The sequence below is a fragment of the Panthera uncia genome, assembly GCF_023721935.1.
Source record: "Panthera uncia isolate 11264 chromosome A1 unlocalized genomic scaffold, Puncia_PCG_1.0 HiC_scaffold_17, whole genome shotgun sequence".
In the NCBI taxonomy this organism is placed as follows: domain Eukaryota; kingdom Metazoa; phylum Chordata; class Mammalia; order Carnivora; family Felidae; genus Panthera; species Panthera uncia.
In genome coordinates this window covers 127,133,495-127,150,160 of record NW_026057577.1, presented here as the reverse complement: position 1 = coordinate 127,150,160, position 16,666 = coordinate 127,133,495, and positions in this window count along the sequence as shown.

Below are 16,666 nucleotides of genomic sequence, written 5' to 3'. Positions count from 1 at the left end.
TTTCATTTTCCGCAAAAGGTTAGACTTGCTCCAACTGTATTTATTGAACAATCATTTCTTTTATTTTAAGTCTTATTTTATTTATTTTGGGAGAGAGGGAGCAGGGCAGGGGCAGAAAGAGAGAAGGAGAGAGAGAATCCCAAGCAGGCTCTGTGCTGTCAGTGCAGAGCCGATCAAAGCGTTTGAACTCATGAACTGTGAGATCATGACCTGAGCTGAAATCAAGAGTCGGACACTTAACCAACTGAGCCACCCAGGCGTGCTGAACAATTGTTTCTAACTGCAAATCAGTTTACTGATTGAAAACAAAGTCATGATATTTTAAATTCTTATATCTACTTGAAACCACTCGTAAACTTTTTTTTTTATATTTTATGTGATACATTTCATTTACCTGCCTCTTCCGTTTTGGTATCTTAACTGTATCACATGCCTTATTGTCTTCAGGGGAAATTGTCATTTTTCTTTCTCCATATTGTTCTTCACGTTTCAAATTTTTCTTTTCTAGTAGAACTCTAGCTTCCTTTTTTGGTGGTCAAATGTGGTTTTTGGGATTTAATTTGAGCTTGGGTTAAACTTTGAGATAAACTTGAGGAAAACCAACACCTTTGTAACATTGAATCTTCCGATCCAGGGCAATGGGTGTCTCTCATTGAGTCAAGTCTTCCTTTATGTCTAATGGAATTTCCCTTGAGACTGACTTGACTGTGGATTTCTTGAGGACAGAGCCTATGTTTTTAGTCATTTCAGACCTCCACCAGGGCATAGGGCCCAGTCTTAGCAGGTGCATTCAGTGTTGGTTCATTGGATGAAGGAAGAGCCTCTCTGAGCTCTCAAATTACCCCCTCTTAAAAATAATCCACATGCTGTCTCTAACAGAGTGCCTCTGCTTTAAGTATTTTCAGATCTTAGGGGATGTGAAGGTGAAGACAAGGATAAAAATTTTCCTTGATTTAAGTATGTAAAATAATGCTGCTACCAGGAGTAAAAATGAAATAACCAGGGTCCTAAGTAAAATTTGAAGAATTAAACTTTTTTTGACAAATTAATTTTTTTAAAGGAAACTCTACATCCAACATGGGCTTGAACTCACAACCTCAAGATCAAAAATCATATCTCCACTGACTGAGCCAGCCAGGTACCTCAAGAATTGATGTTTATAAGCACATGAGTCCTTGATTTTGCCCTTCAAGGAGCAGCTACATCTATGGCTAATACTTTTTGTTTTATTCATGAACACAATGCTAGCTCGAGAGAGATTGTTGCAGGAGATGAGATCAGTTATTGGGTGGAAACGTGTGTTTAGAAATGTTGATGATATTTCAGGGAAATCTCCACTGACCCAGCTTTGAACCAAATCCATGTGTGATGCAAATAGGTGTGGCCTAGTGAAGAGATGCTAATCTGAATTATTTAACCTCTTCTGTAATGAATATTTCATGGAGTAATTTTATGTTTTTTTTCAAGCCACATTTCAACTTGTATGACTAAAGACAGCCAGTTTATGATACAGGATACAAACTTAGGTATGTGAAAACATAAACTTCCCTATAATCGGACTTAATTTCTATCTAAAGCCTTCATCCTGCTTTGGTCTGAAAACTTAATCTCAGTTAATTTGGGCTGAACTGTCAATTCTAGATGTTCTCAGCTGATTTGGGCGTTTCCCACTTCTTCCCAGGGTTGTATGCAGGCTCCAGGGGAAGATAATCTTAAAGTATGTCAAGAGGTGGCCATGGGACAGGGGGTGGCTCTATCCTGGACTTCGCAGCTGTGTGCTCTCCTTCCTACTTACAAGACCCCTCAAATCCCTTGACCCTCTTTCTCCTTCCTACTTACAAGACCCCTCAAATCCCTTGACCCTCTTTCTTAGCTCTTCAGATCCTTCTTGATGGTATGTGTCTTAGTCCATTCAGTCTACTGTAACAAACTTATAATCAACAGAAATTCACTTCTCACAGTTCTGGGGGTGGAAAGTTCAAGATTAAGTCACCAGCAGATTTGATGTCAGATGACAGCCTGCTTCCTGGTTCATGGATTCAGAGAGCCTTCTTGCAGGGTCCTCACACGGTGGGCAGGGCGAGGGATTTCTCCGTGGTGTCTTTTATAAGGGCCCTAATCTCATTCATGAAGGCTCTGCCCTTATGATCCAATCACCTCCCAAAGACACCCACCTCCTCCTACCATCACAGCCAGGGTTAGGAGTTCACATACGAATTTAGACAAACGTTCAGTCCATCGCAGCATGAAAAATATCTTGCTCTTCTCCCCTGCCCCTCTGGGCTACCTCAGGCCTCTCTTCCCACACGGCCCACCCAACTGTCTATTCTATCACCCCTTTGACAGTGCGTGGAGAGGTCTTTGAAATGTGCTCCTTTCCAGAGCTACAAATAGGGGTGAGACACAAGTCCCCTTTACTCTGATTCCCCACATCAATGCTGTGGACTGTGGGGTCCTAACATTCCTCTACACGCATTCACGCAGTAGGGGTAGGGAGCAGGGTGCGACACGCCATTCCTTGCTCTCCAGAGACTCTCTTCCCAACCGAAGGATCTTCAGTCAAGAGAGGCTGGGGAGGAGGGCCTGCAAAGGTGGTAAGAAGAAGCCCCCGGAGCAGCCCAAGGAGAAGAGGCATTCAAACAGAAACAGGGGGCTGAAAATGCGGGAAATCCATTTTCCTAAACATTTAGTGATTTATACTCATAAATATTGTACCTAATTTTCCTGATAAAAAAATCAGAATTTGTAACGCACACTCATTTCCTTAAAAAAGAACCCTATTTTTGGGCGCCTGGGTGGCTCAGTTGGTTAAGCATCCAACTTCAGCTCAGGTCATGATCTCATGGTCCGTGAGTTCGAGCCCCGCGTTGGGTTCTGCTGACAGCTCAGAGCCTGGAGCCTGCTTCGGATTCTGTGCCTCCCTCTCTCTCTGCCCCTCCCCTGCTCATGCTCTGTCTCTCTCTGTCTCAAAAATAAATAAAATAAAAACATAAAAAAAAAAAGAACTCTGTTTTCAAAGCATGATGCAAGAATAAAAATACATGACATTTTTTATTAGGAAATCCTTGGTGATCTGCTGATAGGACTATGGAAAAATTCATATCACAGTTTTATAGTAACAGCTCTATTAAAAAGATGTACCAGTTCTTGAAAGGTCTTTCTCCTTTACATTTCTCTTTCAGCTTGTACATCTAGAACTTCTCCAGCTCACTAGTAAGTAGCCTTCATTTCATGAGATGTCTGTTGAGTTCTCAACATGAGGTAGCTTCCAGCTGAGTATATCAGCCAACTTTTGCTCTGTAACAAATTATCCCCAAATTTAGTAGCTTAAAACAACAAAAACATGTTTATCATCTCCCAGTTCCTGTTGGCCAGGACTCTGGGCATGGCTTTGCTGGTTTCTCTGGCTCAGGGTCTCTTATAAGACTGCAGTCAAGGTTTCTGGTGGGACTGTAGTCACTTCAATGTTCAACTCGGGGCAGATGTGTTTCCAAACTCACTCGTGGTTATTGGCTGACCTTAGGTCCTTTTGGCTGTTGGCCAGACACATCAGTTTCTTGCTATGCGGACCTCTCCACTGGACAGATAACAAAACGGAAGCTTGCTTCCCTCAAACAAAAGGCTCCAAACATAAGAGAGAGAGAGAGAGAGAGAGAGAGAGAGAGAGAGATGAAAGGTACAGTCTTTTGTAACCTAATCAGCTTTTGCCATACCCTATTTGTTAGAACAGTCACTTGGTCCAGTCCATGCTCAAGGGAAGAAGATTAATATAGACATGACTCCTGGGGGTCATTTTAGCAGCTGACTATCATTCTGGGCCATTTTATTCTTGTTGTCCATTACTGTTCTTACCATCCTGCCCTTTTAAGATAGATTAGGCCATGTGGTATGGCCAGTCATACCCAGACCTGATAGCTCATACTTTAAGCACAGCCTGCATTCTTCCACTAATACAACAATGTGCGTAAAAACAGAAAACAAACAAAAAGAATATGTAACAGAGGTGGCGGGGGAGACTTTTACAGCAATCTTATTGATTGGCTTTGTTCCAGTATTTAGACTCCCAGATGAACAATCTGTAACATTTAGGAGCACCTGGGTGGCTCAGTCAGTTAAGCATCTGACTTTGACTCAGGCTGTGATCTTGTGGTTTGTGAGTTTGAGCCCCGTGTTGGGCTCTGTGCTTACAGCTCAGAGCCTGGAGCCTGCTTCAGATTCTGTCTCCCTCTCTCTCTGCCTCTTCTCTGCTCACATGTGTTTGCGCTCTGTCTCTCTCAAAAACAAATAAACATTTTTTTTTAGTGCTTATTTATTTTTGAGAGAGAGAGAGAGACAGAAAGAGTGCAAGTGGGGGGAGGGGCAGAGAGAAAAGGAGACACAGAATCCGAAGCAGGCTCCAGGCTCTGAGTTGTCAGCACAGGGCTCGAACTCATGAACTGTGAGATCATGACCTGAGCCCAAGTTGAGGCTTAACTGACTGACACACCCAGGCACTGCCAAAACAAATAAACATTAAAAAAAAGTAACAACCTGTAACATTTAGAGGCATGATGCGCCCTTCCCCCAGAATGTGCCTATGTCCTCTCCAATATATCCTTGAAAGGGCTTTGCCCTACCCATGCTCCACTGAATGTCAGGGAGTTAGAGTAATTATGCAGGAAATGACTCCAGGTTTCTAGTCCGCATCAGGGTCTAGGAAATGCAGCTGAATAGAGGGACATTGCCATGGGGCTGTCAGGCTTGCTGTACTTTTAGGACTTCGTTCTGAAAAAACATCTGAGCTTAGGGGCACAAGCTCAGATGTGGGGAGGCCTTAGGGAGGATGGGTGATTTGGGCAGAGGAGAAGAAAGGCAATGGACAAGGAAGGTGCCGAAGATGGCAGTCTGCCAACCCCCTGAGGGAGCTTAGCAAGTCCTGCCACCCCTCCGGGCTTGAGTCCATCCTTTCTAGAATGACGGGACTGAAGCAGATAATCTTTACAGTTTATGGGTTAATAAGTAATAGAATTTATGAACTAGCTGGCAAAGAATGAGTTATCTGTTTGAAAGAGAAACGGGTAAGTCAGTGCTGATTTACTAAGAAGTTACAGAAAATAATTTATGCACTTAAAAATCACATAATTTTTTCTGATCTTAACAAAATTTCATGTTGTGAAGACTACTGTTTTGCAAATACAGAGCTCCTTTCCTTCTAGAAACAAACCCTTACTTTTCTGTTTTTCAACCCTTATACACACACACACACACACACGCACACCATCCACATAATTACCATGCAAGCCACCATGCAGTGCACCATGATTCTGTCTGTCTGCAGATGACCGGTCCAGGGTGATGTGCTTATCCAAGTGGGGACAATGTCAGTCCTTACCTGGAGATTTACATCTGGAAACAGGTGATGTCCAGCCGTTCTTAAGAATTTCAGGACTGGGGGGTGCCTGGGTGGCTCAGTCAGTTGAGCATTCAGCTTTGGCTCAGGTCATGATCTTGAGGTCGGTGGGTTGGAGCCCCACATCAGGCTTTGTGCTGATAGCTCAGAGCCTGGAGCCTACTTTGGATTCTGTGTCTCCTTCTCTCTCTGTTCCTCCCCTGCTCGTGCTCTGTCTCTCTGTGTCTTTCAAAAACGAATAAAGGTTTAGAAAATAAATAGATAGATAGATAGATAGATTGATAAATAAAAGAATTTCAGGACTAGGGCCCCTGGGTGGCTCAGCCAGCTAAGCGTCCAACTCCTGGTTTCAGCTCAGGTCATGATCTCACAATTCCTGAGTTCGAGCCCCGTGTCACACTCCATGCTGACAGTGAGGAGCCTGCTTGGGATTCTCTGTCTCCTTTCTCTGCCCCTTCCTCGCTCGTACACTCGTACTCTCTCTCTCTCTCAAAATAAATAAATAAACTTAAAAAAAATTTTTTTCAGGACTACAGGGGCACCTAGCTGGCTCAGTCGGTAGAGCAGGCAACTTGTGGTCTTGGGGTCATGACTTTGATACCCAACTTGGGTGTAGAGATTACTTTAAAAAATAAAACGTTAATAAAAAGAACTTCAGGACTCTAAACTGTGAAGTCAGGGGCTTTCAGGAAGCACATTTTCTCTCACTTGGGCCAGAGAAAATTGGTCTGGGAGAAGGTGGGGAGAAACAAAGCAGACATACCGAGAAAAGCCACTGAACTGGAGAACAGGCAGCATTTGCATTTCTGGTTCCAGTAATTGCTAAGGCTCTTTTCTTGTCACTGAGTTTCTGAGATAGAACAGGATCCTCACAATAATTTCCCTATGTTGGTTAAAGCACATGTGATTTTCGTCTCTGTCCCTTGCAACCAAAAGGGGGAAAACACCAACTCACAAGTTTTAGAAACATAGAACCTTATAGAAACAAATGTCAATTTTTTTGATTATAAAGAAAACAAAGAATGACCAATAATTCTACCACTTTGAGATAACTTCTTCTAACATTTTGGAATATTTTTCCTGTCACTTTTCTATGCATTTGTTAAAAAAATTTTTTTACCGTTTATTCATTTTTGAGAGAGAGAGAGAGAAGAGAGAGAGTGGGGGAGGGGCAGAGAGAGAGGGAGATACAGAATTCGAAACAGGTTCCAGGCTCTGAACTGTCAGCATAGAGCCTGATGTGGAGTTTGAACTCATGAACCATGATATCATGATCTGAGCTGAAGTTGGACACTCAACCAACTGAGCCACCTAGAAGCCCTTCTATGTATTTATTTAAATGAAATTAGAATTTTGACAGGATTTTAAAATTCATGCTTTTTCACTTAATGATCACACTGAGAACAGTCTCTTGTGTCAATATATTCTTCAAAAACATTTTTATGGTTCTAGGATAATTCATGTTTATGATATTTTAATAAATGTATCCTATGAGTGCAAAGAATAATTGGGTTTGATTTGATCCATGAGAACAAGATCCATGATGTAATCAACAGGAAAGAAGAAAGCTGGTTAATATAGAGAGGTGACTTACTGATTTCTGCTAAATAGTAGAAAGAATAAATAGGATAAAAAGAATAAAAAAGAATCAAGTATTTGAATAAAGTCATTTCTTTAGAAAACTGATCATCAGTAAGTGTCATGATTTCTTCCCTCTTCACTATTTACCCAAAAACAAGGAAATAGTTCTGGAAAGAAATGGAATAGTCAACATTTACTGAGCACTTACAATTTGACAGGCATTATGCTATGCACCTTAAGTGGACTACTGAGTGTGTGTGTGTGTGTGTGTGTGTGTGTGTTAAAAACACAACAGGAGTTCTACTCTCCTAATACATTTTTGAGTGTACAATTCAGTATTGTAGACTCTAGGTACAACGTTGTATGGCAGGTCTCTAGAACTTATTCATCTTATTTAACTGAAACCCCATATCCATTGATTAGTAACACTCCATTTCTCCTTTCCCCCAGCCCCTGACAAACACCATTCCACTCTTTGATTCTATGAATTTGACTATTCTAAGTATGTCATATAAGAGGAGTCATGAAGTATTGGTCTTTCTGTGACTGATTTGTTTCACTTAGCATAATGTCCTCAAGGCTCATCCCTGTTGTATACTGCAGAATTGTCTTTTTTATGTCTGCATGGTATTCCACTGCATGTACATACCACTTTTTTTCCCCACTCATCTGTCAATAGACATTTAGGTTGTTTCCACATCTTAGCCATTAGGAATAATACTGTAATGAACATGGGGATGCTAATATCACCTCAAGATCGTGACTTCAATTCTTTTGGATAAATACCCAGAAGTTGGATTGTTGGATCATATAATAGTTCTATTTTCATTTTTTTGAGCCAACGCCATACTATTTTCCATTGTAGCTGTATCAATTTTCATTCCCAACAGTGTGCAAAGATTCCAATTTCACCACATCCTTGCTAACACTCAATGTCTTTTTTTTTTAATAATTAGTATGAGGTATGAGGTGATACCTCTTTGTGATTTTGATTTGCATTTCCTCGATGATTCGTGATGTTAAGCACCTTTTCATATACCTATTGGCCATTTGTGGGTCTTTGGAGAAATGTTTACTCAAATCCTTAGTCCATTTTTTAACTGAGTTATTATTTTTTTGCTATTGAGTTGTCATGAGCTACTTTTTAAAATATTCAAATATGGGGCTCATGGCTGGCTAAGTCAGTAAAATAATGTGACTCATGATTTCAGGGTCATGAATTCAAGCCCATGTGAGGTGTAGAGATTACTTAAATAAATAAAAACTAAAAATATAGTCAAATATTTATATGTGACATCTAATTAACAAGAAAATATTTCAAATTCTTCTCTTGATACTAACTGCAAGAGAAAAGGGACATGAGTACAATCTTGGAAGGGTTTCAGAATAAAAGATTTATAATAAAACTGGTATTAAGTTAATATAAAAGTCATAGTGGAAGTCTCAAGGTGAAAGCCTGGGCCTGATTAAATTGCTTACCACGAGACTGAAACTGACTAGGGTCCTTGGGCTCTCCAAGCAATAGAGGCCAAATAGAAGTTTCAGGCAAGATTTTTACTTGGGGTTATGCTCAAACACAAGGTACACAGCACAAAGGAAACAGTCCTTCATGTTGGTTTTTCCAGAAAAGGCCCAGAAAAGTTTTTACAGAGATTGAGGTGGGAAAGGAGTGACATCTAAACACGTAAGGGCGAGGAGAGATACAGGAAGTTGGAACGCAGGTGCGGTAGACAGAACATGCTTCTTCATGCATTGTGTGTCTCATTACCATGTTAAATCTCCCCCCCCCCCCCCGCATGGTTTTTAGTATTATAATGAAGCAAAACGTTGGTGAAAGGTCAGCACTGGAGTCCACCTTGGCACAGACTGGTTTGGTTTGGTCTTCACCAGTCTTTGGAGTTGAGTCTCTCTTTTGGTGAGCATCCTACTTCCGCATTCCTGTGAGGTGTGCTACTCCAGAGGCATAGGGTTGCAGCTATCAAGGAATGCTGGGTTTCAGGCTAGGGCTGCAGGGACCTGAGTCCAGTCCCTGCTCTGTCTCAAGACCAGCTTTACATACCTGAAAATTAAGTGCTGAACAGTGTGGTCATAACTTCTGTCCTTGGTTCCTTTCTCAGACTTCTAATCATTGCTTTTATCATGTGGAGACCGGCATGGCCTGGTCACGGAGGGCCTTGTTCAGGGTTAGGATTTGATTCTTCATCCTAAGGCAATGAGATAATTGTGCGCAACAATTGGAACAATTGGAACAATTGGAAAAATGAGATCAGAGACACTGACAGGGGAGTCCAGGGGACTGCCTATGCAGGTTAAGGCCAGGGTGGCAACAGTGAGCATGGAGAGAAGCAGAAGGACTCAGCAGACATGTAGTAGGTAGACTCAAAAGGCCTTGGGGGTTAATTAGGGTCAGAGAGTAAGGGGGAAAACAAGACATCTAGAACAACTCTCAGATTTCTAGTTTGGACAACTGAGCGAATGGTAGTAATTTTGAAGACAGAATTCTGAAGGAGAAGCAAGTTTGGAGGGAATAAAATAACTTTAATTTTGGACATGTTGAATTTTCAGTACCTTGTAAACATTCCAATCTTGACAAATGGATCAAAGCAGGAGATAAAGATTGCGAGATCTTTAGGGATGCCTGGCTGGGTCAGTTGGTGGCGCATTCGACTCTTGATCTCAGGATTGTAGGCTCAAATCCCTCATTGGGTGTAGAGATTACTTAAAAATAAAATCTTAAAAAAAAAAAAAAGACTTGGAGATCTTTGTATATAGGCAGAAGATAAGGATTTGGGGGTCTCTTGTGTTCGCAAGGTCATTAAATCCACAGAAATAAATATCACCCAGGAAGAGAGTTAAGAGTGAAAAGAGAAACCTAAGGAGGACAGAAGAAAGAATGTCTGTCAAGAAGCCTAAGAAGGAGCAGCCAGAGGGGAAGGAAACTAGGGAAGCATAATATCATGGAGCCCAAGAGAAGAGACTACTTCAAGAAGGAGGGAACGGCCCTTAGCATTGATCACGGAGGGAGTCAATAAGGTCATTGACAGTCGCCTTCCCCATGTCCATTCTTTCCTTATTCTTGGCTTGGCATGCTCAGTCCTCACTGACAGACAAGATGAGAAAGGAAAAGTGTTTGGTGGCATGGAGCTCACTGGGGCCCTGGGATAAGGGACTCAGAAGTTCTGGAGTGGATTAGCAGTGAGTGTAAGGTGGGACAAGGAAGACCTAAATGAAGATGATAGTGTCAAGAAGTCTGGCTGGCTGGTGGAGGGCAGGGCATGGAGGTAGGGAACACAGATTGAGGGAAAAAATCAGATCAAGGCATGGTTTTGTTTTGAGATAAGCTAGAACATTAAATTACAGGGCAGGGCCAGTAGAGACTGAAGGACCAGGGAGACAGAAGCCAATAGAAAGCAAAGGTTCCTGAGCAGATAACAGGTGATGGCAGCCAGGGCACAGGTGTAGGGACTCCATACAAATGGAAGAAGGCCACATCTTCCACTGTAATAGGAGGGACAGAGAAGGGAAATAGTGGGATAAAGGCAATGGGAAGCCAAGGGTGACAAGAAGTATGAACCAGGAGCCATAGGCTCCCTGAACAATGGTGAATAAGACCCACAGAGCTAAGAAGAATTTTCTTTCCTATCTTATCTATTAACAAAACTGCCCATTTAATCTCCAGTGATGGCTTTGTTCACAAATATCAAAGACAATCCTTTATAATAATATAAAAAATCTGAGGCTAAATAATCTAAACATATCTCCTCCTGAATTAGCTTTAAAAAAATTTTTTTAATGTTTTTATTTATTTTTGAGACAGAGAGAGACAGAGCATGAGCAGGGGAGGGGCAGAGAGAGAGAGAGACACAGAATCCAAAGCAGGCTCCAGGATCTGAGCTGTCAGCACAGAGCCTGACGCAGGGCTCGAACTCACAGACCGTGAGACCATGACCTGAGCAGAAGTCGGATGCTTAACCGACTGAGCCACCCAGGCACCCCCTGAATTAGCTTTTTAAACATGATTTACTGGGTCAAAACTAAATAGTAGGGTTAAAAATGCCTAGGCACATCATTTCAGTATCCTATAGAATGCCTCTAGTTAAAATAGCCTCAACTACCCCAGCCAGAATGAAAAGAGAAGCTTCAGAAAGAAACTAGACACGGATATCCACTTGGAATAGAATGAAGTTGGACCTTTACCTCACACCATATATAAAAATTAACTCAAAAGGATGAAAGGTCTAAATTATAAGAACTAAAACAGTAAAACTCTTATAAGAAAACATAGGGGTAAATTTTTGTGACCTTGGATTTGCAATGGAACTTGTAACTAGGATATATAAAGAACTCTTAACTCAAAAAGACCATACAATTAAAAAATGAACAAAGAATATAAATAGACATTTCTCCAGCTACAAATAGACATTTCTCCAGCTACAAGGAAGACAGACGAATAACTGACAAGCCCATGAAAACATGTTCAACTCCATCAGTCAATCATCAGGAAGATGCAAATGAAAAAGAAAATGAATACCATCTCATACCCACTGGGATGGCTAGAGTCAAAAGTCAGATAATAACCAGTGCTGGAGAGATGTGGAGAAATCGGAGCCCTCGTACATCGCTGCTGGGAATATAAAATGGTGCGGCCACTTTGGAAAAGTCTGGCAGTTCCTGAAGATGCTAAACAAAGAGTTCCTATTTGACCCAGACATTCCACTCCTAGATTCATACCCAAGAGCAAGGAGAACACACATGCACACAAAAACTTGCACACAAATGTTGGCAATAGCATTATTCGTGATAACTAAAAGGCAGAAATAACCCAATTGTCTAGACTGATAAATGGATAAGCCAAATGTGGTATATCCATGTAAGAGGTTATTAGGCCATACAAAGGAATGAAGTTTTGATACATGCTACCATGTGAATAAATCTTGAAAACACTATGCTAAGTGGAAGAAGTTGATCACAGCAGACCATTTCTGTGATTCCATTTATATGAAGTGTCCAGATTAAACAAATAGAGGCAGATTCATTAGTGGTTGCCTAAGGCTTGGGGAGGAGGGGGCGTTGAGGAGTGATAGCTAAAAAGGTTTCTTTTTGAGGTGATGAAAATGTTCTATAATTCTGTGGTAATGGCTGTGCAATTGTGAATATATTAAGAACTATTGTATACCTTAAATGGGTGAATTGTTATAGTACGTGAATTATATCTCAATAAAGCTGTTACCAAAAAAAAAAAAAAAAAAAAGAAAGAAAGAAACTTGCAATTGTAGGGAGGCTTTCTTCTACTCAGCCTGCTCCCTCTGCAAGTCACAAACATCCTCAACCACCTGGTCTAAGTAGAGGAGTAGCCCAAAATGTGGGTCCCTGGGATACGGCCACAGAACTGTATCTGGGAACCCAGCAGCCACGGAATCATGCTGGAATTCATGTGTCTTAAGCTGCCTTTTGTCTTGACAGCTTGGCTCCTTTCTGCCCTGAGTCGGTCCAGGATAAGTTCTCCTTGTGCCTGCAACACAGTGAGCCCTTATTCCCCGGCATGTGCTAGGTGATATGGCGAGGAAAACCAGCAAGTTCTGAATCTGCTCACTCAGTAGAACTATACCTCAACCTGGACGCAAAGGCAAGAAATGGCACACGCCGCATTATGTTTTTCTCACCACCTACTACAAACAGAAACCGTTTGATTTCTTGGCTTTTACCTCATTTTTTTTTAAATCACAAAACATTTATTTCTTGAACTCTTGTTGTCCTTTCCCCGTGCTCTGTAGCTTGAAGGATCTGGGGGTGGTGTGCACACTGGAGAATGTGAGTGCACTTCGAAGGGTTGGCAGGGATTCTTGGAATTGGATGATGAATAAAGAGGTACTCTGTGAGTTGAAACACTGTGGTTTTTATTGGATTTTTTTTATTACATAAAAATTTCAACTTTACAGTAAGGAATGAATCATTTAATCATCCAGTTGATTTTGCCATTTCCTGTGAGGCAAGGGAGATGGTGTGGGTCAGATCTTCAAGAATTCTGGGAAATCACATCCTGTAACCAGAAGCCCTGAGGCAGGATGAAACTCAACTTCCCGGGGGAAATAGGAAGGGCATTTAGAAGTGTCCACAGGCTTTGAGGACATAGAAATGGTATTCCTTTATAAAGAAGGGAGGCATAGGCAGTCCCACATTTGGAATTTGGGGGAGAAATCGGGGAATTTGTCTGGAGGGAAAGCTCAAGGCATTGATGCTCTCTGAGCAGCTACTACCTAAGAACACACTGGAACTCTACCACCTGACATAGAGGAATTTCCACAAGACAATGCCGAGGGAGAAGACATATGGTATAATGAAACCCCCTCCCCAAATTCATGTGGCCTCTCAGAGGGTCCTCATCAGATTGAGCTCCAGTTGCCCCAACGATAATGTGCTCGTTCACATACTCTGTGCTGGCTTGCTTTCCTGTCCTACTTCCCAACACTCTCGCTGTGCTTCCCGGGATCACTCGACAAATAAACTACTTGCACTCAAATCTTTGTCTCAGGGTTGGTCACTGGGGGAATGCAAACTAAGGCCTAGGCAAGGAGCCCCTGGCTGGTGGCCACGATGGACCAAAGGTCACAGCAGACTGACACTAAGACTCCTGCACATCTGTAAGGAGGGGGGAGTCCCCTCAATTTAACCATGGTTGACTATCCAGTAAATCTAACTACATATCACAATTAAAGTTCCAGTCAATCTGGTGGAATGTCATGAATTGACCTAAGTCAATTTGACCATTTGGCCATTGTGATGTTCTTCCGGTAAATGTCAGTAGCTTCTGGAAGTCAGAGGTGGGCAGGGGCTATTGCTCCCTGGCACTATTACCACAACCTCATTAGCAGATGGCATTGCACAATGAAAGCCAGCCTGGGACCAAGTTACTAGATGTGTGCTCATTTATTAACAGCACAAAACAATTGTTTCCCGTACTTACATTCTGGGAGAAGTCCCTCTCTTTGTTCTCCTGGCATGAAAGTTCCACTCCCAAGACAGATGAAATGAGATGGTAGAACCAACGAACTCTGGGGCCCCATTGGGTGATGCGGAGGTCACTGGACCAGCGAGGTTTCTAGACCTCGTGCTTGCTCCAAAGTGTTTATGCTGCTGGGCCTGATGGATTTTTATCCCACAGATTTGAGGATGGGGCCTCTATGATATTTCTAGCCAATCACATATCCCACGTATCCACTCATTTCACCACCGAAAGGATTTTTAACATCCCAGGTGCTGCTCAACAAATCGTCTGATCTTGAAGACATTTGAAATGCTAATATGGCCACCTTTGGAACCTGGATTCCTGTTTAGGCTATTTCAGACTAGCTAACTGCTCCTGGGATGGAGATTAAATTCTCTCTGTCTCTGTCTCTGTCTCTCTCTCTCTCTCTCTCTCACACACACACACACACAACCTGTTTACATTAAGTTTTTAAATGACCACACCACAATAGAATCAGAGCTAACACTTAAACATTTATTGAGCATCTACTATGTGACAGACACTTAAAATGAACTCCTCTTTGGGGCACCTGGGTGGCTCTGTCAGTTAAGCATCTCTTGATTTCATCTCAGTTCATTATCTCTTGGTTCGTGGGATCGAGCCCTGCGTCGGGCTATGCGCTGACAGCAAGGAGAAGGAGACTGTTTGGGATTCTCCCTCTCCCTCTCTCTCTCTGCCTTTCCCCTGCTCACACTCTCTCTCTTCCTCAAAATAAATAACGTTAAAAATTAAAAAAAAAAAAAAAAAAAAAGGAAATCATGTTTAAGCCTCCAATACTTCAATGAGGAGGGCTCTGTGAATGTCGCCATTTTGCAGATGAGGAAGCTGAGATGGAAGGATGTTAACTTCCTTGCCCAAGTCCCACAGTTCATAAGGTGCAAGTCAGAGGGTCAGATTCAGAGAACCTACTACACCACATGCCTCTTTGAACTTGGGGCTGGGAAGATACGCATGCCACACTCGGAGCTGGTGGGAGTGGCCACACAAAGACCTTGCTCGTGGCTGCCGGCCCAGGCTCTCTTCTCCAGGATTCGGAATGAGGACCAAGATTCCAGTCAATGTGACTGGCCTCCTGAACTCAGAGTTGCCGTGGGAGTTGCATCCCACTTCACCGGGAAGAGGAGAAAGCTGGTGTGTCGAGCAAGAGCGGTTGGTAACACTCAGAAAAGACTACAGGGGCTTCCAGTACTGAGACCCAACAACATCTCTGACCTTCAGACACACACAATTCCTCTTTTTGGCATGAGTTGTTGCAACCCAGAGTTCTAACGGATGCAGCCATTAAAACATTTCAAGTAAAAAAAAAAAAAAAAATCACATGATTATTCTAGGAAGATTCATTGGCAGTGAGAGAAGGAGCTGAAAGCAGAGGAGGGAGTTGACAATAATAATGATCCAGGCCAACAGAAAATGACCCAGAGGGACAATGGAAATGGAAAAGGGAGCTCGAGGCAGGGGGACATGAAAATTCTAATTCCTTCCCCAAGGTCCATTATATCCTGGTGGCCAGGAAAGGTGCTGGTTTCTCTTCTCCCATAAAGGTCCAATATACTCCTATATATGTTGTTCATAGTTACTTCTTCAGGGATTTATTTAAAACTTCCCCAGCATTTATCATGTCAAGTTTCCAACACAGCAAAGGTTAAAGAGTCTTGTGGATATTCGTACGCACACAGGCCCAGCTCTGAGATCACATCACTGACATTTTGCTGTACCTGGCTTTACCACACACCCAGTCGTACCCGGCCGTCTAAACCCATTAATCCATCCCATCGCTGCTGCCATTCAAACAGCAGACAACAGCACACTTCTCTTCGCGTAATTCAGTGGCAGTATCATTAACTAGAGTTCCACATTTGCCTAGTTGTTTCTTTTAATATAAAATTCAAACAATTAAACACATCTCAAATGTAGTTTTGCTGAGTTTTTGGCATACATCTGCATATCCCAAACTTATCAAGATACAGAATACTGCAGCAACATGAGTGGGCCTAGAGGGTAGGATGCTAAGTGAAGTAAGTCAGAGAAAGACAAATATTTTAGGATTTCACTTATATGTAGAATCAAAAGACAACACAAATTTATAAACAAAAAAACAAAGACTCTTATTAAATACAGATAGCTGGTGGTTGCCAGAGGGGAGGTGGGCGGGGGGGATGTCAGAGCTCTGGGTGATTAAGAGGTACACACTTCCAGTTATAAAAGAAGTCCCAGAGATGGAAAGTACAGCATAGGAGACAGGCGACAATATTATAATGACACTGTATGGCACCAGATGGCGAGGACACTGTGGTGAGCACGGGGCAACCAACTTGCGGTACCTGAAACGGATACAGCGTCGTATGTCAGTTATAATTGGAGGGGATAAAAAAGATCTAGAATGCTCCCTTCATTCCGGAACACTCCGTCAGGCCCCTTCCCAGCCCCGCCCCCACACCTCCACCCAGGCAATCGCTCCTGCTGCTTTCCGCCCTGGAGGGTCTGGGGATCGGCTGTGTTCCACTCTTCTGGTAGATCCTGCAGGAGCATTGCAAGGCCAGGTCCTGGGGGCAGTCTGAGGGATAAAATGTACTCCGTCTGCATTCCTTTCTGACCCAAGAATGGCACATGCTGTACCCTTTCGGGGCTGGGGAGAAAGAAGCACCACATTCGCCTGGCCCCAAACCTCA